Source organism: Anomaloglossus baeobatrachus, chromosome 5, assembly GCF_048569485.1.
Source record: "Anomaloglossus baeobatrachus isolate aAnoBae1 chromosome 5, aAnoBae1.hap1, whole genome shotgun sequence".
Classification (NCBI taxonomy): Eukaryota; Metazoa; Chordata; class Amphibia; order Anura; family Aromobatidae; genus Anomaloglossus; species Anomaloglossus baeobatrachus.
The window spans coordinates 294,517,514-294,544,548 of NC_134357.1; the positions used below are offsets into that span (position 1 = coordinate 294,517,514).

Genomic DNA, 27,035 nt, shown 5'->3' on the forward strand with positions numbered 1-27,035 from the left:
GGTTGGGGTGACCCGGGTGCCCACCGCACAAGAGGCTGCTCAGTGGCAGCAGGAAGTGGAATGGGAGGAATGCCAGAATCGGCGACGAGCACAACCAAGACCGGTATTGGCCGAAACCTCCCACCCACAACGTACCTTGGCTGTAGCTCCGGCAGTCATGCCCGGGCAGAGTACTGACCCGGAGAAGGGAATCCCGCCGGTTGTGGCGATCAATCAAAACGTCACCACCCACCCAGTCATTGTTATGGGCAGCCCGCCGTCGTCCCGCGCAGCGACCCCATCACCCCCGTCGGGGACTGAGGAGCCAAAGCCGGAGGCTGAAATAGCGGAACCACCCATTAGCTACGAGCCTTTCCGGAGGCTGCGCCGGTTGCCCGGGCAATCTTTGGCCGAGTACGTACAAGCCCAGAGAGCTGAGTGGCAACGGGCCTACCATCCGGAATAAGCACCAAGACCGGAAGATGGTGGCCCTGTTTTGTGTTGACACCGGCGTTGTTCCGAGCCGGAAGAAGGTGTGTTGGTTGAAACCGTTAAAGTTGTTGAGTCCGGAGAGAGCCTGCTGCTGGACTGAGCCGGGGGCTCCTCCGCGCCGCTGAGAAGAAGGAGTTTTTTTTTCTTTGTGTTCCTGCCGATTAACAACAAAGACCGGGAGCGCTGCCAAGCCTCCGGGCACAACCAAGACCGGGAGCTTCCGGGAGGAACTCTGGGCGCTGGACTGGGGCACCCTCTTTCGGGCACCCTCCTGTGGACAGGTTCGCAGTTTTATTGAACATGTTTTTGCCTAGTTTTAAAAAAAAAAAAAAAAAAAGAAAATGTGATTTTTAGATGGGAGCCTTGCCGGGAGGCTCGGGCTTTAAGAGGGGAGGTATGTAGGGGGTGGGCAGACCCCCTACAAAGGGAGCATAGTTAACCCGGAAATGTTATTAATAAAAATGTTTTATTTGTATTTGCATGTGTATGGTGTTAGGGTACCCCTAGTGGCCGGGTGGGATGGCTGTTACCACAGTGGGGAGGAGGAGCCGGCAGAAGCAAGGGGGAGGAGAGAGCAAGGGTTGAGAAGGAAAGAAAAGATCAGGAGGGCAGTTGTCTCGGGGACGGGAGCGGAGCAGCAGAGCCGGGGCAGAGTGTGGGAGCTGAAGGACAGAAAGCCGGAGAGAACAGGAGCGGGTGAAACCTCATAGGGTAAAGCAGTCCGGTGTGGGTCCGGGCTGTGGGTAGCTAGAAGTGGGAGCCGGGCGAAGAGGAGTAGTCAGGCACATCCCCACTGGAGGGGAAGCAGGGACAGGCTTTCCCCAGCTAAAGAAAGCGTATCATCACCCTATTGCCTCGTGTGGAGCTTTGTGAAGAATAAAGATGTTTGTTAATTGCATTGAACCATGCCTGAAGAGTGTTTGTGCGCCGGACAACACCTGCACCACCACCACACTCTGCCCCACCAAGGCATCTCCTGTCCCCCCAGTGACGGTGGCGCCAGGGGTAAGCCTGACAGCAAGGGCCACGACTACAAGCCCGGAGGCACCCCAGGCACCCCGTTACATCTGCACCTGCTAACAGTATTGGAAAGTTTAAAGTGTGGTCCAGCGATGTAACCATGCCGTAGGTCCGAGCATCTCATTCATCATTCAGAAGTGCGCCGCCACTGGCAAGCTGAAAGATGAGAGGAAGGGAGCCATGTGCTCCTGATGAAAGAAATTGGAACAAACACCTTAGCATAAGCTATATGGGCTGATTCAAAGTATTTGTTAATTTTCTGGTGTAAAACACTTAGAAAAGTTGCAAATGTAGCACAAAGTGCAAAGTTGTGCATAAACTGTGTGGCATTTAGTATTTTCACGCCAGTCCCAGCCAGCTACACCAAAGTGGGCAGAATGGGGCATTGTATGGCAGTGCCCACTCACCAAATTCATTATAGTTTATGGTGGTGTGACTTATGACAGAAATGTTACCACGCTGTAGTTACATTTTTGGCAATGTGCATGGAGGCGCACACCACTGGGAAGATATACTGAATTAATTAAATGGTATGCGCTTATGTTTGGGCCCAAATAGACAGGCTGACTGTGACCATTAAACAACCGCCAATCAACTACATGCAAGACAATTTACTTATGGTAAGTTTAATAACCTGCTTAGACAGGCTGACCACACTTGCATACTTAAAAATCATCTCACCCAACGAACATGCATTTTGCTGGTTCATCGGGTGATTGCTGGCCTGTTTGGACAAGCTGTTAATTGGGAAATGAGCGTTCCTCTGTTATCAGCCTATCTAAATAGCCCCCCTATAATTTATGCCTCTTCTAGACTGGTTTGTCTAGCATCACTGAACATATGAGGCTTGAGGATAAGACAGATGACAAGTCAAAGACATAGGAGCTCAAAACCCTAAAGGCAAGGAAAGAAGAAGGGCCTAGGACATGAAGTATGGCACGTTCCTAATAATTCTATTTTGCATACAATGACCCCGACATTTACCTGTCTATTTGATTTACACTTTCTCATGTAGAATAACCGGTATTCTTTGTATTTCTTTGCTGATTATGGAGGATGAAAACATCCTTATAAAATAAATAACATCGCCTAAAACTACATTTATGCTTGAATTATGAAAAAAACATCTTTTGCATGCATCATAGGCATAAAAAAAAAACTATTGTCAAGGATTAGCCATCATTTTGTCAGGTTAATGCACAGTGAAATGTTTTTCATCATACAACTCTTAAGGGAAAAAAAGAGTATTTTTCAAAAACTCTTGTGTATGATCTGTTTGAGCTATGGTACTGGTGAGACTGCCAGTATAAAAGCCATTATTACTTTTCTTACATGATGTAATCTTATTAACACATTTATACTTTACACATAGTGCATATACTACCTGAAATGGTGTAAATAGAAACAATAGGGCCCCATTTTGGTGCTGGCCTTTGCCATGCAGGGTAGAAGAGACTAAAGTTCTAAAACACCAACGAACCCCAACAGCGTTGGACAATCCCCTTGGAAACAGTAGCCAATTTTGTTGAAAGTGAAAATCCATATCCAAACCTCATTCATGACCAGGCTACGGTATATCACAAATTGGGTACACCCCTCTCATTTTTGTAAATATTTTATTATTTCTTTTCATGGTACAACACTGAAGATATGACACTTTGATACAATGTAAAGTAGTCAGTGTACAGCTTGTATAACAGTGTAAATTTGGTGTGCCCTCTAAATAACTCAGCACACAGCCATTAATGTCTAAACCGCTGGCAACAAAACTGAGTTACCCCCTAAGTGAAAATGGCCAAATTGTGCCCACTTAGCCCTGGTGTCATGTGATTCATTAGTTTTATAAGGTCTCAGGTGTGAATGTTGTTAAATTTTGTGTTATAGCTCACACACTCTCTCATACTGGTCACTTGAAGTTCAACATAGTGCCTCATGGCAAATAATTTTCTAAGGATCTAAAAGAAACAATTGTTACTCAACATAAGGATGGCCTAGGCTATAAGAAGATTACCAAACACCCTGATACTTAGCTGCAGCACAGTAGCCAAGATCATACAGCGGTTTCTTAAGACATATTCCACTCAGAACAGGACTCGCCATGGTCGACCAAAGAATTTGAGTGCACATACTCATTGTCATATTCAGAGGTTGGCTTTTCAAGATAGACATATGAATGCTGCCAGCAATGCTGTAGACATTAAAGGGGTGGGCGGTCAACCTATTAGTGCTCAGACCATATGCTGCACACTGCATCAAATTGGTCTGTATGGCTGTCGTCCCAGAAGGAAGCCTCTTCTAAATATGATGAACAAGAAAGCCCACAAATAGTTTGCTGAAGACAATCAAACTATGCACATGGATTACTGGAACTATGTCTTGTGGTCTGATGAGACCAAGATAAACTTATTTGGTTCAGATGGTGTCAAGTGTGTGTTGCGGCAACCAGGGAGGAATAGAAAGGCAAGTGTGTACTGCCTACAGTCTAGACTGGTGGTAGGAGTGTCATGGTTTGGGTCTGCATGATTGCTGTGGGCCATGGGGAGATAAAGTTAATTGAGGGATCCATGAATGCCAACATGTACTGTCATACTGAAGCAGAGCATGATGCTCTCCCTTCGAAAACTGGGCCTCAAAGCAGTATTCCCACATCATAACTGTCATGGGATGTGACGAGTTAAATTGGAAAAGGGGCGCCTACACTGATGATGTTTGGGCTGCCTTCCTAGCCCTAAGGGGTACTTTGCACGCTGCGACATCGCAAGCCGATGCTGCGATGTCGAGCGCGATAGTCCCCGCCCCCGTCGCAGCAGCGATATCTTGTGATTGCTGCCGTAGCGAACATTATCGCTACGGCAGCTTCACACGCTCTTACCTGCCCTGCGACGTCGCTCTGGCCGGCGACCCGCCTTCTTATTAAGGGGGCAGGTCGTGCGGCGTCATTGCGACGTCACACGGCAGGCGCCCAATAGAAGCGGAGGGACGGAGATGAGCGGGACATAAATGTGGCGCCCTGAGCAAGCCAGGACGTCACAAGCACTACACCAACACACCCCACACTCCCGGTCAGGCACACCAAAGTCAGACAAAAACCCTTGTTGCCTCCCTCCAGGGGCTGATGCTCACACCAGGGGGGTGGGCCAGGCGGTTGGTCCCACCCACCGAGGAGTGCATAGTCCTGGAGGCGGGAAAAGGAAGGAGTTGAGTTTTAGAGTTTGAAGTGGAAGGAGTGAAGTGGTAGAGGAGCAGACAGAAAGTGGTCCGGGTGTGTGGCCCGGACGGAACAGCAAGGTTGGCAGACGGTAGTGACCGTCTGCAGGAGAGGCCGATTGGAGTGAGCCGTAAGGACCGTGGACGGGCGGTGGCCCGGCGGTACCGGACCGGTACGCAAAGAGAAGCCAGCACCATCCGGCAGGGGCTTACGGACCCCGACAAGGCTAGGAGTCGCCGTGCAATTTGTCAAATCCGTTAGCGAAGGGAACCTCCTGGGTTTCCCAGCAGCCAAGTCCCGACAAAAGGCAACAGTCCAACCGTTAGAGGGAAACACAGTCACCGCAAAGGCTAAAGTTCCCAGGGCCAGAGCCTGCGGGCAAAAGGGGCTCCTTCAGCAACCTTCAAGCTGGAGGAGCGGGTTACCGGTGGGAACCCATTGGAACCGTCTACACTACACAGGTGCAGGGAAAGGCAGTCACCATCAACCTGCCGGGAGGAGAAACACCGCAGCCGTCTGTGGGACCCGTCCATCCAGCCGTTTGTTTTACCGGAGACTCTGTGTTTACCATTGGCTGAGTGAGTACCACCGTGCCGTGCGGCACAGCGCTGCCCCCGCGACCCTGCACCTCACCAGGCCCCGTAACTCGCCTGCCATCCATCCCTACCCCATCACCGGGCCCCGGGACCACCAACCCCCTACCCACGGAGGGGAGAACTAACATCCAGGCTGCTCCCTGCCATCGCTCCCGGGATCCCCATCCAGAGCAGCGGTGGTGTCACCAACCTCACCACAACCATGGGTGGCGTCACGGACAATATCAAATCCCCACAATCAAGCCCCCCTTTTCACTCACGGGCGAAGAGCGCCGCTCGAGTCCCCGGGATCCGGCCCACCGCTCGAGCCACCACCGAGCAGCAGCAGCAGCCGGACCCGAGCAGTGGGAGAGCGCAGCGTCCCCTCCTCCACACGCGACATAAACATCCCGCCCCCCTCCTTCCTTCCGCAGAGCCGGCGTTAGACGCGGTGACGCAGGTAGATGTTCTTTGCTCCTGCGGCTTCTCACACAGCGATGTGTGCTGCCGCAGGAACGAGGAACAACATGGTACCTGTCACTGCTGTCAAATTATGGAAATGTCGGACCCTACACCGATGATACGATAACGACGCTTTTGCGCTCGTTATCGTAGTATGTAAATCATTTTTGATACGATTATCGACTGCGACGCCGGATGTGCGTCACTTTCGATTTGACCCCACCGATATCGCACCTGCGATGTCGTAGTGTGCAAAGCCCGCCTAACTCCTGAATAGCCTGAGTCTATACTCCCTCTCTCCCACGCCCACGGGAGGATCGGGAGAGGAGTGGCTTATCACACACCAATAGACAGAGAAAGACCAAAACTCAAACTCACTGCACACACACAGAGGTAAGACAACTACCGTCACTGGACATATCCTGTACATCCTGATGGGCAGTGCATTCTCAATCAAGGACATACAAGTACATCCTGACGATCATGCGGGCTGTGCCAGTGTGATCACCGCCGGAAGGTCGGCTTACATGACAGCCAAGCTCCTGCTGTCACAGCCAGGGACAGTCCCCCGCGACCTCCCCTGCTGTTTAACCCCTAAATTCTGCTAGCAATATACTGTAGATCGCAGCAGTTAGGGGGCTGGGAAAGGGAGTGTGCTCCCTGTTCTCTCTGATCTGCGCCCCTGTAATGTCATCGTGAGGACCTGATCATTGCCATAGTGACCTGTGGTCGTTATGACAACCTCTGGGTCACCCAGATATGGAAAGTCTCTGGAATTGTGCTAGGAGCATGATCTCAGAGGCTCATGTCGGTGCAGCCCTGACAGCTATTTGTATTGAAATGCTGGTGCATTGCAATACATTATATCAGCGATCAGGGTATTAAAAGTTAGTGTCCCATAGGGACTAAGTAAAAAAAAGTTTTAAAAAAATTGTAAAAATGTTTAAAAAAAAAATCAGAAAATAAAGAATTAAAAAAATGAAAAAAATGTATACCAGTAAATATCTATGTTTGTTTGTTTGTTTGTTTGTTTTTTTTTTTTTAAAAAGTACACATATTTGGTATTGGTGCATCCGTAACAATCAATAAATCTATTAAAAAAGCAGCAAAACCTAAGAAAACCAAACTAAATGTGGTATCACTGTAATCATACTGATCTGAAGAATAAAGTGGTCTTATCACTTTTACAAAAAGGTAAATGGCGTAAAAAAAACAAACAAAAAATTCTTGAATCGTTGTTTCTTCTTGACACTGCCTCACAAAAAGTGTAATAGAAAATCGATAAAAAAATATTATGTGGCCCAAAATGGTACCAAAAAAAGCTCCAACTCATGCTGCAAAAACCAAGCTCTCACATGACTGTCGGCAGAAAAATAAAAAAATAATAGCCTTCAAAATGTGATGATGCAAAAAACCTGTGTAATAGTAGCCAAACCTAAAAAAACTATATAAATCTGATATCAATGTAATCGTACTGACCTGAGGAATAAAGCCGCCCTATCACTTATACCGCAGGGTGAACGGCATGAAATAAAACAAATAAAGTCAATTCTTCAACTACTATTGATTTGTTCATTCGCCTCCCAAAGATTGCAGTAAGCTTCAGCTCACATTTTACACTTGGGACCATGTGTAAATTTCTAAAAACGGTGATTCAGATAAAATTCACAACAGAAAATTCACGATAATAGGCAGATGGAGTCATCTTGACCTATTGTATGGCCTATGCTCTGGTGGCGTCCATCTCTTTTTGCGTCTGTTTAGACATGCACAAATGTGTGGTCATTAACAGTTTTAAGTACATTTGAAAAGATGGACCCCGTGGAACAGAGGCCAAATGAAGTCTAAAGTAACTCTGCTCCCTTATTAGTGAATGGATCCATCGAGAGTTTGACCTGGATCACGTATTTCTGAGACACAGATGGAAACCCTGATGTATGTGCTCAGCTTAGAGCACAGGATAAATGTGATCTGATCAAAAATGTTCTGAACCAAAATTGAGACCAAATAGCATTCAAGTCAACACAAAAACACAAGAACCCACTAAGGTCAGTCATCTGTCAATGGAACTATAGAGGGTTTCAACATTATTGGCAACGCAAGAGCTCTGGAAAAGCGCTATGGCTCCCCTTCAAAAAATAAGTACAGCCAAATCTGCACTCCCAAATCTAAATGCACTCCTCCCTTCTGAGCACCACAATGTGCCTAAACCACAGATAACGTCCATGTGTTTGGCATTGCTGTAGTGAGGAAAGCCTGCTTAATTTACTAGGGTTTATTTACAATTTTTAGTTCTGCAACATTCATTGTGTTTGACACCATGGGTGTTTTCCAAAGACTAAATCGTCACTATACCCGTAGAGGAACTTCCAGAGGGGTGTAATTTTAAAAAAATTTGCTCACTTCAGACGGTTTCTGCTGTTCTGTCACTTAGGGGCTCTGCATATGGAGTTTGCAAATTATTCTAGGAAAATCTGTGCTCCAAGAGTCAAATAGCGCTCCTTCCCTCCCAAGCCCAGCAGTACGGTAAAACAGAACTGTACAGTTACATGTGGGGTATCGCCAAGTTCAAGAGAAATTGTATAACATATTATGGGGCCTATTTTCCGTATTCCCCTTGTGTCAATTGGAAATGTGGAGTTTAAAACAACATTTTAGTGGAAAAAATTTAATTTTTGTTCACTACAAATAGTATAACATTTTGTGATACACCTTTAGTGTCAATATGCTCATTGGATTCCTAGATAACTTCATTGATAGGTGCAGTTTGTAAAATGGGATCAATTGTGAGGGATTTCTGCTGTTCTGGAACTTCAGGGGATTTGACAATTGGACATGGCACCTACAAACCATTCCAACAAAATCTGAACTCAAATATGGCGCTCCTTCCCTTCTTCACTTAGTACTGTGCCTCAAAAGTAGTTTTTGACCACATATGAGGCATATGCGAATTCAGAAAAAATTCTGTGCCGCCCCCGCGACAGCCGACGGGCTGCTCGGACCCGGATCCACAGTGGCTCAAGGGGTCTCCGGATCCGAGGCGAGGTCGCGCGGCTACCTCGGAATAAAAAGGGAAAATGTTTTGGGTGGTGAATGGAATAATGTTCATGACACCACCCACGGTGTGTGGTAACGTGAGGGACCACTGCTGCCGTTTGGGGGGGGGAGAGCCCGGGGACGATGGTGTGGCAGCTCGAGATGTTAACTCCTCCGTGGGCAGGGGGAGTGGTGTCCCGGGACTCGGTGATGGATGGAGTGGGGAACCCGTCGGGGATGAAGAGATATCGGGTACTTGCACAGTCTAAAGTCACTGACGCTGACACCAGGTAAACCAAACTCTTGAATGCTCTGTCTCCGTTGGTCAAAAATGCTGGGTCCGTGCCCCTTTGGTGTTGCTGGTTGGTCTGAAGCCTTGTCCCTTGGCACTGTGTGTCTCTCGTATGGATCCCTTCACTTGAAATTACTTGGGTCCCGTTCACCTGCGTGGCTAGCAGGGTGAGCTTGCTCTCAGGGTAACGCTTGGGATTTTCTGGACGGTTGTGGGAAGTCCTATCCCCCTTGTTGCGCTAGTAAGTACCCCGATTCTGGAGCGGTGGGGAACGGTTCCTGAAGACTCTGTTCCCGTCGGGTGAATTACTGGGCTGCGTGAAGCTTCTTCCCAGCCTAGGGTCCGCGTACCCCATCGTGCCCTGTCCCCTGCCCAGTTGTAGCACAAGGCAGCCGGCCTGCTCACTGTAACAGCACCGTACTCCCTGTCACTACCCCCTGCGACCGGGGTTTCAGCTCCTTCTGGCCAGGCCAACATCTGGCACCTGGGACGGGTACAGGAGCCCAGCTCCACAGCGTGACCTGTCCTGTTACCGCTGTCTCACTGCTCAACTACTACTCTCTACTGACATCTCTGCCCTCCCTTTTCCATCCCTCCATCTGGGTGGCCCTATTCCCCTCAGGCTGCCAAATGGGTGTTTAGTGGGTGTGTGTCGCCCTGGGCAAGCCAGGGGACACAGGTCACACACCACCACACCCTACATCCCAGGTAGGCACATCTAAGCTGAACCAAAAATCCTTGTTGCCTTCCTCCAGAGGTTGGTGATTCACACCAGGGGGTGGGCCAGGCGGTTGGCTCCGCCCACCGAGGAGATCACAGCTCTGGAGGCGGGAAGTACCAGGCAGTCTGAGTTGGAGTAGAGTCCAGTGAGGGACATGAACGAGTGAACAGCAGATTAGCCCAGGCAGGGCAAGAGTGCAGTCAGCTCAGGGACGAGCTAGAGTAAACAACTAAGTGAAAGTGAAGGAAAGAAGAGTAGTAAAGGAGGAAAGCAAGAGTGGTGACAGAGAGAGAAAAGCCTGAAGAGTCCAGCTAAGTGCAGGACAGGTCAGCAAGGTCAGCAACGGCGGTGACTGTCTGGAGGGGGACCGTTTGGAAGTTCCTGGAAGGACCCCGTAGGCTGTGTGCCCGGTAGTCTGGAGCAGTGTTCCGAAGGACAGTCAGCACCAGGGCAGGGGCCTCTCGGACCCCGGCAAGGCTTGGAGTCGCCGTAAATTGCCGAATCCGTCAGTGAAGGGGACGTAGATCCCCCAACAACCAAGACCCGAGTGAAGGCAACAGCCCAACCTGTACAACAGAGACGCCGCCACCGCCAGGGCACCAGTTTCTGAGGGCCAGCGCCTGCGGGCAAAGAGTAGAGCTCCCCCGGTCCAGCTTGAAGCCGGGGAGCGGGTTACCGGTGGGGACCCATCGCAACCAACTAGTACACAAGGTGCAAAGAAGAGGGACATCACCGTCACCTACTGGGAGAGCAATTGCAGCCGTCCGTGGGACCGTCTTACCAGCCGTTTGGTTTACCGTACAAACTGTGTCAACGTCTCAGGCTGAGTGAGTACCACAGTGCCGCAAGGCACAGCGCTGCCCCCGCGTCCCTGCGCCCACCAGGCCCTGCACCTCCCAAACCGTCACCGGGCCCCGGGATCACCAACCCCTACCCACGGAGGGGCAACACAACACCTGGCTGCTCCGCATCACCATCCCCGGGACCCCCGTATTGAGCAGCGGTGGTGAAATCACCACAACCGTGGGTGGCGTCACGGACTATAAACAATCCCCACACCCAACAAACCCCTTTCACTCACGGGCGAGGAGTGCCGCTCGAGAAACCCCCGGGATCTGGCCTACAGCTCGAGCCACCACTGAGCAGCGGCCGCCGGACCCGAGCAGAAGGGGTGAGCGTAGTATGCTGACACCCTTCTCCCCGCCCGCGACAGGTGTGGTGCAGAGTGTTCCTCAGGATTTATGTATACCTGTTGGTAGCAGCACCAAATTGACAGGACCTGTAACCAAGGAGGAGCGGATAATATGCAGAAGGGCAGATTGCATGGCACCTTTGTGACGACCTGATAGGCCAGGGTGTCACAATTGCACAACAAATTGTATCATCCATTGTCCCCTATTTCCCTAGTAAAAATGAAAAATTTGGGGTTAAAGCAACACTTTTGTGGTAAAAAAAATGTTTCATTTCCACAGCCTCATGTTATAAAATTCTGTGAAGCACTTGGGGGTTCAAGGTGCTCAACATTTAGATAATCCCTTCAGGGGTCTAGTTTCCAAAATGGAGTTTGTGGTGAAGTTTCCATTGCTTAAGCACATCAGTGGCTCTCCAAATGGGACATAGCGTCTGCTATCTAATTCAAACCAAAAGTTGATTGGTGCTCATTCCCTTCCAAGCTCTTCCGTTAGGTCCGGCATCACCTCCCAGCACACACTGGCAAGTGCCAAGGCCCTGGATAAACGGGGGGGATCCACTCACCGTCAGGCACACATCCATGCCGCATGCCAGACGGTGTCCCCAAAACGTACTGGTGTATGGAGCCCACGGTAACTGTATTCCTTGTGCAGTGTCCTACCTCTATGCCCTGTGCAATGAACGGAGCCTCCAAAGTCGCACTGTTGTTGGCTTATGAATAAACCATCAGCAGAGCATTGTCCCTGTCCCCGACAGAGACCAGTGACATCAGCTGCAGGGCGGTGCTGATCTCCTGCACCTTCCGATATATAGTGACACAGCTCTGCTGCGGATAGCGCACAGGGTGGAGACAGCACATGGGAGACAGTGTATTGGGGAAATCGTGCACGGGGTGAGCGACAGCTGTCCCACCCCCTGTGGTATGTGTTAAAGGGGCCCACTGAGGCACTTCCGGTCATGCGCACTAAACCTCTCTGAACTCGGGACGTGTACACCCGGCTTCATAGTGCACATGACCGGATGTGCGTAGCAAGAGAGCTGTGAACCGCAGACGTAGGAGGGCTCCTATCTTTAGGGTGGGAATATTTGTTTGGTTAGCCTAAAAAAATTTACGCCTTAAAATCTTAAAGTATCATCTAAGAAATTTGCTTCCAAATTTGTTGGTCTGTATAAGGTAATTAAAATCCTTAATCCTGTGATGGTCAAACTCCAACGCACGGTGTCATGGAGAATCAATAATTCCTTCCATTTCTCTCTCCTTTGAAGGTTTTTTGAGGGTTCGCCCGATCCTCAGGACATAATTAAGGTGGATTGGGAGGAGGATCGGGAGTATGAGGTGGATCGAGTACTGGGTTGCAGATACAACACACGTAGATTGTAGTATGTTTTTAAATAGAAGGGTTAGGTCCGGAGGATAACTCCTGGGTTAATGTGGAGGATCTGCATGTATATAGTCTGGTAAAAGATTTTTATCATCAACGTCGGAGGATGGGTATGGGCATGCCTCCGATTTGATCTCTCAGTGCGCATTTTTGCCATGGTTTTCTTAATTTACACAGCATGATGTAAGATGAAATGCACCATGTAGAGGACGCAACTAGCATTTGGAAGAAGGTGCTCTGGTCAGATGAGACCAAAGTAGAACCTTTTGAGCTAAATGAAAGCGCTATGTATGGTGGAAAATTAACACTTAACATCAGCTTGAAAATACCGTCCCCACCGTCAAACGTGGTGGTGCAGCATCAAGCTGTGAGGATGCTTTTCTTCTGCAAGGACAGGGAAGCTGGTCAGAGTTGATGGGAAGATGGATAGAGCTAAATAAAGGGCAAACCTGAGGGTAAACCTGCTAAAAGCAGCAAAAGACTTGAGACTAGAGCGTAAGTTCACCTTCCAGCATGACAACAACCCTATACATACTGCTAGAGCTGCAATGGAATGGTTTAGATCAAAGCATATTCATGTGTGTGAGTAGTCCCATCAAAGTCCAAACCTAAATCCCATTGAGAATCTCTGGAAAGACTTGAAAATTGCTGTTCACAGATGCTCACGGAGCTAAAGCTATTTTGTAAAGAATGGGCAAAAAAAATTCAGTCTCTAGATGTGCAAAGCTCAGAGAGACATAACAAAAAGACTTGCAGCAATAATTCCAGTGAAAGGTGGTCCCACAAAATATTGACTCATGGGCGTGGAATACAAATGCACGGTACAATGTTCAGATTTATATTTTTTAAATATTTAGAAAATAATGTATCATTTCCTTTATCCTTCACAAATATTTGCTATACTTTGTGTTTGTATATATCATAATAGAGTACCATACATTTAGGTTTTTGGGTGTAACATGAAAAGATATGGAAAGGTTCACAGGAAAATAATACTTTTTCAAGGCACTGTGTATATTGCCCCATAATGGCAATTAGATTTACCCCTGGATAAATATTCTACAATCTTCATATATGTCCTATGTAGAAAGGTTTATCCACCAAAAAATGTGGTTCACATCTATGAAGAATTAATTGAGTCCACTGGGGCTTTTAAAATTAGATTTTTAAGAATATATCATAGTGTCACGCTCCCCGGGTCCTCGGCTCCCCTTCCCGGGTCCTCTGTTCCGCTCCCCGGGTCCTCAGCCCCGCTCCCCGGCTCACCTGCCACGCTCCCCGCTCTCCAGCCTCCGGTGCCCGTCCTTCCCAGGCCCCCTGGTCTCCGATCCCGGTGCCCGACGGCTTCCCAGGCCCTGGCCGGCTCCCCTGCGTCCTCCTCTCAGCTTCCTTCCCTGGCTTCTGGCACCCGGGCCGCGCGCATGCGCATTAGGGCGCGCGCGCGGTCACTGACCCTTTCTTAAAGGGCCAGCGTCCATTAACAGGAAATGAGGCTAATCAGGTACAGGGTATAAAGGGGTTTATTGTCCAAGGGGGCGGGGCCTGATCTTCGTGTTTCCTAAGCTAGGAGTCAGGTCTCCTGGTGTTTTTGTGATATACTCACCTATCTCTCTTGTAGAGCCGTGCCTGCCTCGCCATCCAGTCCTGCCGTATCCTGAACCCCGAACGCTGTCCATCTGCCATCCTGACAGTCCGCACCATCCTGGATCCCTGCGGTGACTCGTCATCTTGCTCCAAAGGTTCCGGACCCCGCCTGACATCATCTCGGCTTCCGAACCTGAGCTGCGTCACCCGGACTACCACCCGTGACTCCGTGGTCCCAGGGACTTCTCCGCTATACTCGTGTGCACGGACTGTTCTGCTGTTTATAGTGTTCCAGCTACCGGACTCTTTACTACCATCTAGGAGTTCGGTCCAGTGGATCCACCTCCTGGGTCTGCCCGTCCACCTGGCCGTGACACATAGCTGATCCATAAATGAAGAAACATCCAGCTTTCACAGAGAATTCCTTATTTTTGCTATTTTTTTTTTCTTTGACACAAATAAATAGGCACAGAACAGTCAGGACAGTTTCATGACTGACGCCAGCAACGCGTTTTTAGTGACGCAGCAATTTTAATCATGACGAAGCTCCAGAGAGCCTTTGAGATTGATTGAGAACGGTGAGCTGAATCTCTTTTTTTTATATCATAGCTGACCCCATAAGATCTATTCTTTTTTCAAATCAGATAATTTTTATTGAACGTAAAACAGTCGGTATAGAGTAAACACTAATATACATCATATCGCACTTAATGGCACAATATTATTCAGCAGTACGAATCCATCCTCTGTATAAATTGTTGTCACATTCTGATTTTCATAAAAGAAACTATAAAATAATAGAACTTTACAAATGAACGAAAATTAAAATTAAAGTTTACAACAGTACATCTGTCCAGCTGAAAATTATTTGACAGTCGTGTCACTCCATAGCATATCTCCACTCAAGTCCACCCCTCTCCCGACTGATCACTAGATCGGTCCTCTCTAGCCTCTCCCCACAACACTCTCCAAGGTTTCGTGACCACCTATGGAGCTGCCAAACTCTTATTTCCAGAATAATTCCTTCTACTGCAGGCATAATAACAGATGATCTAGCATACCGTCCTGGAACAACGTGTAAGGGGTGGACGGGCCCCTTACAAAGAGGAGTAGTTTCCCCCCCTGAAGATACCCCACGCTGGGGGTAGATAAAGCTGTTAATATTAATGTTAATGATAAATTGTGTTTTTACTGTATTAGTGGGTTCCCCCCCCTAGTGGCCTGGTGGGACGGCTGTCCCCATAGAAACAGTGCAGGAGAGAGGTGGAGCCGGCAGCTTAGGGGAGGGAGAGAGAGTGTTGTAGGGAGGAAAAGTTTGAGTTTGAGGCAGTCGAGTCCGGGACGGGTGAGCAAGAGCAACGGGGGCAGAGTGTGGGAGCTATGGTGGCAGCTAGCAAAAGAAAGGAGAAAGAAAGTGTCCTAGTCGGTGAAGCAGAGTTGTGTGGGTCAAATCTGTGGTAGCCGGAGAGGGAGCCCGGGTGCAGAAGACTAGAAGTATCCGGGCAAGGTCCCCTGAGAAGAGAAGACAGGAGCAGTTTTTCCCCGGCAGGAATTGTGATTGCTTGTTACAAGATTCGTGCATTGAGCCTGTTGTGAAACTATGTGCAATAAAATGCCGTTTGGTTCAACTGATGCCCGCCTGCAGAATCTTCCTGCGTCTGTCAACGTGCCTCCTTCATCCACACTCTGCCCCACAAAACAATCCCCTGTCCCAATAGTGACGGCGGGGCCGGGGGTTAGCCTGTTGCGCATAGGGGCCACGACTACAACCCCCGGCACCCCGTTACAAACGCACCAGGGGGAATGCCTGGTTCCGCCATCCATGGCTGACAACTCTTATAAAATATACTCAGCGCTCCTCTTTCCAGTCTAAGGGTGTTGATCAACTTATTTGTTTGTAAGCTCTGCTATAGTATATTGGGGATGAGCGATCTAGCCAATGATATGCTAACAGCTTTCTTGTTTGGTAAAGAATAAATGATATACCCAGGACCGTTGGAGAATACGGGTCCACTCCTTCCTCCCATTAATTCACCAAGTAGGTACGAGGCAAAGGTTGTATTTTAATATGGTACACCTGTTCTATCAGTCCCAGGTCTTGCTTCCAAAATTCGCTTATATGTCCACATTAACACATGAGAGGCATTAAGTGGGCATCATCCTGTCCACACCTCACAGAGGTGTCTTGTACACTCTATGAATGAGAAACAGCTGAGAGAGCCTCTGACACTCTGACACTGCCAATTTAGGAATCTGCTCCAATATGTCAGACCATTGGTCATCAGTTAAGGGTCCTAGGTCCCACTCCCATTTATTTTTGAAATTCAGCGGGTATCTATCTAGATGGGCGGGCAATAACCTCCTATATATTTCAGATATAAAACCTCTAGAGGACTCAGACATGGCCAAAGTATAAAGCCTAGGATTGTGTCACATTCACAGGGCCCGACCTCCCCTGTCTCCCCAATGCACACTGCAGCTGTAAATATTGATAGAAAAATACATGTGGGAGGTGAAATTGAATCCGTAATTGCTCAAAGCTCTTAAAAACATTATTCCTAAGATCTATTCTGCAAGCTGCGAAGAAATGGTGTGTCGCCCTGGGCAAGCCAGGGGACACAGGTCACAACACCACCACACCCCACACTCCAGGTAGGCACATCTGCTAACCAGAAATCCTTGTTGCCTTCCTCCAGGAGTCTGTTGATGCACACCAGGGGGTGGGCCAGGCGGTTGGCTCCGCCCACCAAGGAGCTCACAACTCTGGAGGCAGGAAGTACCAGGCAGATTAGCCCAGGGAGGGCAAGAGTGAAGATTAGCCCAGGGAGGGCAAGTGTAAACAACTAAGTGAAAGTGAGGAAAGAAAAGGAGTAAAGGAGGAAAGCAAGAAGATGTGACAGAGAGAGAGAGAGAAGCCTGAGAGCCCAGCTTTGTGTAGGGCCAGAACAGCAAGGTCAGCGACGGCGGTGACTGTCCGGAGGGGGACCGTTTGGCTGTGTGCCCGGTGGTCTGGAGCAGTGTTCCGAAGGACAGTCAGCACCAGGGCAGGGGCCTCTCGGACCCCGGCAAGGCTGGGAGTCGCCAAATTTGCCGAATCCGTCAGTGAAGGGGACATAGATCCCCCAGCAACCAAGTCCCGATTGACGGCAACAGCCCGACCATTACAGGGGAGACACCGCCACCGCCAGGGCACCAGTTTCCCCAGGGCCAGCGCCTGCGGGCAAAGTGTAGAGCTCCTCCGGCCCAGACTGCAGTCGGGGAGCGGGTAACCGGAGGGAATCCACCGCTACCATCAGTCAACACAGGTGCAAGGAAGAGAGACATCACCGTCACCTACCGGGAGTGCAGGTGCAGCCGTCTGTGGGACCGTCCTACCAGCCGTTTGGTTTACCGTACAAACTGTGTCCAAGTCTCAGGCTGAGTGAGTACCACAGTGCCGCAAGGCACAGCGCTGCCCCCGCGTCCCTGCGCCCTCCAGGCCCTACACTTTACATCTCTTCACTGGGCCCCGGGATCACCAACCCCTACCCACGGAGGGGCAACACAACACCTGGCTGCTCCGCATCACCATCCCCGGGACCCCCACACTGAGCAGCGGTGGTGCAATCACCACAACCGTGGGTGGCGTCACGAACTATAACAATCCCCACACCCAACAAACACCCCCCTTTCACTCACGGGCGAGGAGTGTCGCTCGAGAAACCCCGGGATCCGGCCTACGGCTCGAGCCACCAGGAGCAGCAGCCGGACCCGAGCAGAAGGGGTGAGCGCGGTGTGCTGACACCCTCCTCCCCGCCCGCGACAATGGCAGGTACCTTGCTTCCCTTTAGCTCCCATCTCAGCAATTTTACTTTTAAGTCATCTATCCAAAAATGAGCGCTATCTGACTATTCGTGAATTAGCCCCCTGCAATGGGCCATTATTTTCTGTCCTGCTAATCTACAATGAGTTAAATTATATACAAAATCTTACAATTGGAATTTGTTTAATAGGATTCTGATTTTAGAGACTAAAGGCCGCTTTACACGCAAAGACATTGCTAACGAGATATCGATGGGGTCACGGAATTCGTGACACACATCCGGCTTCATTAGTGACGTTGTTGCGTGTGGCACGTACGAGCGACCGCTAACTATCAGAAATGCTCACCAAATCGATGATCGTTGACACGTCATTCATTTCCCAAATATCGTTGCTCCTGCTGCACGCAGGTTGTTCGTTGTTCCTGAGGCAGGACACATCGCTACGTGTGACACCCCAGGAACGACGAACAACAGCGTTCCTGCATCCTCCGGCAACGAGGTGGGAGTGACATGAATGTGGCTTCTCTAAGCCCCTCCGGTTCTATTGGTGGCCCGCTGATTGACGTCGCTGTGACGCCGCACGAACCGCTAGGAAAGTAAGCATGTGTGACGCGTACCGGCGATATTGTTCGCCACAGGCAGCGATTTGCCCGTGACGCACAAACGACGGGGGTGGGTGCGATCGCTAGCGACATCGCTAGCGATGCCACAGCGTGTAAACCGCCCTTAACTGTCCTGATAACCAGCTATCACACCTGACACAATATTCAATTACAAGATGAACTGAATTGACCATGCCAGAATATCACACTCAATCAGGTACAAGAATGATAAAACCGTAGAATGTCAGATACAATGGCAGCTTAACATTAAGGTGCACTGTGAGCTGCATCCGCCGTGAGATGACAATCCAACCTATTAATTAGACTCTTGCTGGGAGACGAGGGACATAAACAGGTATAAACAACCTTCGTAGTATTACAGTCCACTGTTATTTGCTGGCATATTTTGCTCCTTCATCTGTGTCTGATCTGAAAGGGACACAATGGGGATGGCAGGCCCAGGCTTGCCCGTTCCAAGCGTGCGTGAGGGGGGCTGGACGCTGTCCTGGGGAGGAGGCTCCTTGGCCTTTCAGGAATGCAGACTGGCAAGAGGCTAATGTAATGGGACAGAAAAGGTGGGGAGAGGGGGGACAGCTCCTGCGTCACTACAGAGTACAGACAAGTGTCATGTAGTGTGACAATGTGTGCAAGCGAATGGAAACTACAATTGAGCAATGGGTAATTCTGCATTAACGCTTTGCATAAGCCACCGATATTTTAGGGCAAAGAAAATGTGTTTAGACAACCAGGAGAGCAAATAGTAAATGTGCCAATAAATGGTTTACAAAAATTACAGAAGAATTGTACATTTTTAAGAATCTCTCTACTACAAATCATCAAATTACACAAATATAGACTACGACTACACGATATCCCAACAAGTGATTGAATTGTCAATGGCGATGTACTGTGACTTGTGACCTAACAGGACTTAAGCCTGCTTTACACGGTACGACCGATTGTGCGATTTCACAATCGATCGTACCCGCCCCCGTCCTTTTTGCGTCACGGGCAAATCGCTGCCCGTGTCGCACAAAGTTAGTAAACCCCGTCACACATACTTACCTCTCGTGCGACCTCGCTGTGGGCGGCGAACGTCCACTTCCTGGAGTGGGAGGGACGTTCGGCGTCACAGCGACGTCACACGGGCGCCGGCCAATAGAAGCGGAGGGGCGGAGATGAGCGGGACGTAAACATCCCGCCCACCTCCTTCCTTCCACATAGAGACGGCGGCGGCCGCGGGAGGCAGGTGAGCTGCTCATCGTTCCCGTGGTGTCACACGGAGCGACGTGTGCTACCACGGAAACGATGGTCAACTAAAGTAAACGATATTATGGAACCTAACGAGCAGTACCCGACTCACGATTTGTGAACGATACTGCGTCGCTAGGAGGTGTCACACAGGCCGGCATCGCCAGCGATGCCGGATGTGCGTCACAAAAACCGTGACCCCGACGATCTATCGCACGATAGATTGCCTGGTGTAAAGCAGCCTTTAGCCCCTGTAGAATTATTCAGTCCCAATAAACTACAATGCAAGTTGTGTGCAACTATAACCTCATAATTTATGCAACATGTACTTATGAGGGAATTGTACAAAATGCATTATTAGTAGAGATTGTGGAAATCGATTCGTTGGATCCCCTGGACCAGCAGTCACATCAGTAATCTGTGGCTACCGGACAGGAGCCCATCCCACCACCTGCTGCCAACATGAGCTACTCTTCAGGGTATGTGCGCATGCTGAAGAAAATTTCTGCACCTAAAAACTGTACCTCGTAGCAAAAAAACTAATCTTATGGCCGAAAAACGCATGCGTATTTGTGGTGCATTTTGATGCGTTTTTGTGTTATGTGTTTTTTTTTTTTCATGTATTCAATGGCTGGAAGGGATAAAAAACACAGAACAAAAATACACAAAGAAGTGACATGCTGCTTCTTTTTTCTGCGCCTAAAACTGCAGGCAAAAAAGAAGTTACGCGCACACAACATTGCTGAATTCTCATAGACTTTGCTGGGAGAAGGAGAGACATCCAGTTTTAAGCAACAAACTGCACCAAAAAAAGAGGCAAAAACGTGACAAAAAATGCAGCGTGTGCACACAGCCTACTGCCCTACCACTAAGCTATTAGGGTATGTGCGCACGCTGCAGATAATTTCTGCACCAAAAACGCAGTTGTGGCAGAAAAAGGCACCAACAAAAGCATGCATTTTTAGTGCATTTTCGTGCATTTTTTGTGCCATTTGTTTTTTTAGTGAAATCATTGGCTGGAAGGGCTGAAAAAGGCAGGAAAAAAGTGCACCAACAATTGACATGCTGCTTCTTTTTTCTGCACCCAAAAAGAAGCAACATGCGCATAGCGCTCCAGAATTCTCATTGACTTTGCTGGCATAAGGATAGACATGTAGATTTGGGCAATAATCCACAACAATAAACTGCAAGAAATCTGCATTAAAACAACCGTAAACGTGCGCACACAGCCTTAGGGCTGCTTCTCACTTGTGAGTTTCTCGCAGTAGAGCAATGCGAGAAAATCTCGCATTGGAATCGGACACATGTTAGTGAATGATTCAGCTCTCATCTGCGATTTTTTTCTCAGTCCAAATCGGACTGAGAAAAAAATCGCAGCATGCTGCTTTTTTGCGAGTTTCTACTGCGAGTCTCTCCAATGCAAGTCTATGGGAGCGTGTAAAAAATCGGATGTCACGGGACGGCACTCACACCATCCTAGTGACATCCGATTTTCTAAATACATTTCTCGCATGTTTCCTAAAACACTGGAAACGAGTGATGTGTCACAATGTCTGTCAATCACTATTCTCTGTCAGTCGGTCTCTCCCTCTCGGTCTCTATTCTCTCTCTGTCGGTCCGTCACTATCTCTGTCCCTCTCTCACAGTCTGTCGGTCATTTTCCCCTCCTCTCTCATACTCACCGATCCCCGATCTCCGGCGCGGCGCTGCACGGCATTCACACTGCTGCGGTGGCTTTCACTATTGTGAAAAAGCCGGCCGCTCATTAAACAATCTCGTATTCCCTGCTTTCCCCGCCCACAGGCGCCCATGATTGGTTGCAGTGAGACACGCCTCCACGCTGAGTGACAGGTGTCTCACTGCACCCAATCACAGCAGCCGGTGGGCGGGTCTATACTGTGCAGTGAAATAAATAAATAAATAATTAAAAAAAACGGCGTGCGGTCCCCCCAATTTTAGTACCAGCCAGATAAAGCCATACGGCTGAAGGCTGGTATTCTCAGGATGGGGAGCCCCACGTTATGGGGAGCCCCCCAGCCTAACAATATCAGTCAGCAGCCGCCCAGAATTGCCGCATACATTATATGCGACAGTTCTGGGACTGTACCCGGCTCTTCCCGATTTACCCTGGTGCGTTGGCAAATCGGGGTAATAAGGAGTTAATGGCAGCCCATAGCTGCCACTAAATCCTAGATTAATCATGTCAGGCGTCTATGAGACACCCTCCATGATTAATCTGTAAGTTACAGTAAATAAACACACACACACACATGAAAAAATCATTTATTAGAAATAAAAAACACAAACAAATTCCCTCATTACCAATTTAATAAGCCCCAAAAAGCCCTCCATGTCCGGCGTAATCCACGGACCTCCAGCATCGCTTCCAGCTGTGCTGCATGGAGGTGACAGGAGCTGCAGAAGACACCGCCGCTCCTGTCCAGCTCCACGCAGCAACTGAGGTGAGTAGCGCGATCTGCTGAGCTGTCACTGAGGTTAATCGCGGCCACCGCTGGATCCAGTGGCGGCCACCGGGTAACCTCAGTGGCACCTCAGCAGATCGGCGAGGAAAGCAGGGAATACGAGATTGTTTAATGAGCGGCCGGCTTTTTCAAAATAGTAAAAGCCGCCGGAGCAGTGTGAATGCCGTGCAGCGCGGCGCCGGGGATCGGTGAGTATATGAGAGAGGGCTGCTAACTTCAGTCACTCAGGAGTTTAGCGGTCACCGGTGAGTCCTTCACAGGTGACCGCTAATCAGGACGCGGCACAGACAGAGCCGCAGCATGACAATGAAGTCGGGTGAAGTTCACCCGAGTTCATTCTGATTGTGCGGCTCTGTCTGTGGCTGCTGTCATCTGCCATTCAGCTCTGCTACATGGCTGTCTGTGTCTGCTGTCAGCGGCCATGTAACAGCGCTGAATGGCAGATGACATAGTAAAAAATACGCATTACACACGCATTACACACGCTAGTAAAATCATTAATTTATTCAGAAAAAGCATCGCACTTGCGTTGCACTCGGACCTAATGTGAACTAAAATCAGCCGAGTTTTTTTCAGCCCAGTCGGACCGATTTTACTCGCATAGAAGATGTGTTTCCAGCCTTAGGGGTACTTTGCACACTACGACATTGCAAGCCGATGCTGCGATGCCGAGTGCGATAGTCCCCGCCCCCGTCGCAGCTGCGATATCATTGTGATAGCTGCCGTAGCGAATATTATCTGCTTCACATGCACTCACCTGTCGTGCGACGTCGCTCTGGCCGGCGAACCGCCTCCTTATTTAGGGGGCGGGTCGTGCGGCGTCAGTGCGATGTCACATGGCAGGCGGCTAATAGGAGCGGAGGGGCGGAGATGAGCGGGATGTAAACATCCCGCCCACCTCCTTCCTTCCGCATAGCCGACAGGAGCCGTGGTGACGCAGGTAGGAGATGTTCCTCGCTCCTGCGACTTCACACACAGCGATGTGTGCTGACGCAGGAGCGAGGAACAACATCGGACCGTCGCGTCAGCGTAATTATGGAATTCGCCGACGCTACACAAATGATACGATTACGACGCTTTTGCGCTCGTTAATCGTATCATCTAGGAATTACACACTACGATGTCGAGAGCGACGCAGGAAGTGCGTCACTTTCGACATGACCCCACCGACATCGCACCTTCGATGTCGTAGTGTGCAAAGTACCCCTTAGGGTTAATATACCGATAAGAACCTATATGGGGTATCTTCTTCCTGGGTTTTTTTCTTTCTCTGCATCAACAAGTTAGGATTATACAACCACAAAAATTTGTGTAAAATATAAAAAAAAACAAGTGCAATGATTTAGAATTTCATTTGAAAAAATTAACATAGTGAGAAATTGAGTAAAGTCACATCACTGTGTATAGAAAAAGCATATAAGAGAGGCAGAGTCTCTCAGGCACAAATATGGTCAGTGGCTTACCATTCTTACAACCACTACATTTAAAAATTGTGGAACAATTGCAGATAAATGTTCCTTGCTATAAAACTACAAATACTTTGTATTCTCCACCATCTGCCATAAATAATATCATCAAATATTTAGAGAATCTGGAGAAATCCACGTGTAAAAGGGACAAGGCACTGCATTAAAATCAGGCATGATTTGGTGTGCAAATCATTGCATGGGCTCAGGACTCAGAGTACTTTCAGAAATGAATAATTATGAACTAAGTTCACAGAGCAATCTAATCAAGTTAAAGCTGTATCATGTAAAGAAGAAGCCATCTATCAACAATCAAGAAACGCTGCCATAACCTCAGGATCAAAGTTCATTTACTTTGAACTGAGGCAAAATGAAAAACTGTTTTGTGGCTAGCAGAATAAAGTTATATTCTTTATGGCAACCATGGAAGCCATGTGTTGCGGTTCGTGGTTCTGTTGTGCCTCGAACCGGTCCAGTCCCGTCATTGACTCACACATTGGGGTCGATCAACTCCGCAGCGCCACCTGGCTGTCACTTGAGGTATCAGGTAGCTAGAGTTTTGTACTATTCCTAAGTGCTCATTCAGCCATACTGAGCATGTGCGTGATGTCATCAATGACAAGGCGGCCACTGATTGTTCGTCAGTAGCATCAGTGATGAAGTGGCAGCCGCTGATTGGTCATCATGACATCAGCAATGACGTCGCAGCCTCTGTATGGCTGCAACCGACACCATTACCACATGCCATGTGGCCTGGGCCAGGGAGGTGGCTATAAAAGGCCCGTAGCTCTGCCCATCGGGGGCGTGAGCGTCACATTCTGTATACTGACAGCTAAGGCAGCACACCTGGCTGTGAGAGTGCGTGGGTTCGAGTGCCATTTACCTGCAGTGCATGTGGCAGGCACATATATAGAAAGAGATAGTGACTACATCAGGGTTAGGCGTCGGTGCCGGGTATTCGTATCCGTGCACATCTGTACTTTGGTATGGTGAGGGTCAACTATTGTCCTATTAGTCCTCGGGTCTCCAGTATCACTAGCTGGTTATTCTCCCAGCCTTACTGTTTCCAGTGGTCTGCAGTGCTTGTGGCAGACGTGTGTGTGTGTGTGTACCAGTCGCTGTGTACCTGGCGACGCTAACTGGGTAGTTTGCTCGGTCTGACGTTCCTCTACGCACGTGATCGATACTTGTATACCTGTTCATGGTCCATCATGCCCCGTACACATGCGACAGGTTCCGAGTTTGTCCCTGGTGTCCCAGTGAGGTTAACTGGGTCACCTGTTGGTCTGATCTGTCTATACACACGTGAGCAGCACATGTGTACCTGTGAAGTCAACAGGGACATGTTACACGTTGGGTTGTGCCCTTAAACATCCCCTTCGTTCACATTTGGTGTTTTTCTTAGTTGCTGTAGCTGTCCTCCAGTCCCATAGCGGCCTTGTCATCTGCCCGGCGGCCTTCGGGCAACGATTGGTTTCATATTATTTTATATCCAATCGTCTCCTCCGTAACACCGTGTCCTGTAGACTCTTCAAAAGAGGGACCTTCCAGCTTGTTTTCAACGCACAATTCACAAGCCTGCATCTCTAATGGAAAAGGGATTGTATTAGTATCAATGCTGAGCATTATATAGAGGTTTTAGAACAATTCAAAAATATGCTCCCATCCGGGCAATGTCTATTTCAGGCAAGGTCTTGTATATTTCAGCAAGACAATGCTAAACCAAATATTGCATTCATCAGAACAGAATTGTTTCTCAGAAGAAGAGTTTGGGTGCTGAACTGGCCACATGCAGCCGAGACCTTTCACCAATATTTGGCAAATTATGAAATTAAAAATCTGGTAAAAAATGTTGAGCAGCTCCAATTCTAGACAAGAATGGGATAACATTCATTAATTTCCCAAAACTTAAGAAATTGTTATCCTCACTTTCCAGATGTTTACAGACTGTTGTAAAAATAAGAAGGGATGCTACATAATGGTTGACTTGACCGTGTCCAAACGTTTTGGGATGTGTTGCTGCCATCAATTTATTAATTATTTACTTTTTTTAATGCACTGGATAAATGTCAAACTTTCATCTTCTGATCTGTGCTCTATTGTGTATAATATATGGCTATAAGAAATATCCAAATTATTGTGTTCTTGTTTTCTTTACATTTTACAGAGCATCACAACTTTTTTGGAATTGCGATGCACAATAGTTTGGACTCAATGGACTGTTATCTCCTTTTCAACCTTATCAACTAAAAAACTATTGACTGTGAAACCCATCTGTTTTTATTAATGACCCATTGAATTTGGATCTATCCATTTGTAAAATGGTTATGAAATAAAAAATATATATATTTTAAAGATTTCAATATTTCAGAATATTTTTAGGTACAAGAGTAAAAAAAAAATGAAGGAGTTTAAAGAAGCTCAAAAGTCCTAAAAAGGTGAATTTCAAGGATAATGTATAGCGGAGCATCTCAAGCTTTTCTTTTGCTTCGGGGGTCTTACCAACCAGTAAATTGCCAATTCTGGGCCTCCTCAGCAACATTGAAAAATATTCAATATGTTAATTTTTCTTGATCAATTATAATTGTAAAATAAACACAAAGGCAATCAGTTGTGTCAGTAAATCAGTCCCAATGAAATGCAGTCAGTACATTTATCCACCCTAGGCATTCTTCACACAACCAGAGCCTGCAGTATTTATAATGGTATACTTCCTCAAAGAAAAGACAATGCCTGACAGAATAACAACATGTGCCCAATTCACAGGGCAGTGATAAGGTGGATGAAAAATTAGCACATTCATATATCACCGTCTCGGACATTTGCTATGTACAGTGTGAGTGATAGGCAGACATGTCTGGGCAGTGTGACTGGGCAGACTAAATACGTATACACGCGTGTTTACGCCCACACCTATCCCTTGGCTGAGGTCCATGACAAACAATGTGGTCAGTGGCAGCTTGTAGAGAGGTGTGTGGGGCAGCTGCGGGAAGTCTTGTCACCTGAACATTAACCTGTTCAATACCACCAGCACTGTATAAGAGAATATAAAATGAGAAAATCAGATTATTTCTCTTAGACCCCCATCATACATCAGTGATTCTGGTACGTATGTTGCAGGTTTTATATGTACCAGAATCACGGACATAAGCAGACCCATTACAATCAATGGGTCTGCGCGCACACATCAGTGATTTTTCACTGACCGTGTCTCCATGCGGCATACACACGGAGACAAGTCAGTTTTCTTCTGGCATCACTGATGTCCTATGGACAACACTATGGTGTGATCCATGAAACACGTACCAGAAAAACCATGTACATTTAAAATAAAAAGCTTTTTAAACTCACCAATCTCCAGCGATGCTGTCTCTGGCCACTGCTGCAAATGCACTGCACAGCGAACCTGAAAGTAGCTGCAGAGGAGAGACAGCAGCGGCCAGACACAGCATAGTGGGAGACTCTGCACCATGGAAAGCAGCGGCGTG

General features: G+C 48.3%; 1 long non-coding RNA gene across 1 annotated transcript in view; it reads left to right on the forward strand.

Moving 5' to 3' along the window:
- The window catches only part of LOC142310000 (uncharacterized), a 33,955-nt gene extending 18,437 nt beyond the window's left edge, over positions 1-15,518 (forward strand). Inside the window, exon 3 of the long non-coding RNA XR_012754056.1 lies at positions 13,977-15,518. This is a non-coding gene — a long non-coding RNA (uncharacterized LOC142310000). The remainder of the gene's footprint in view (positions 1-13,976) is intronic.
- Positions 15,519-27,035: the final 11,517 nt, after the last annotated feature.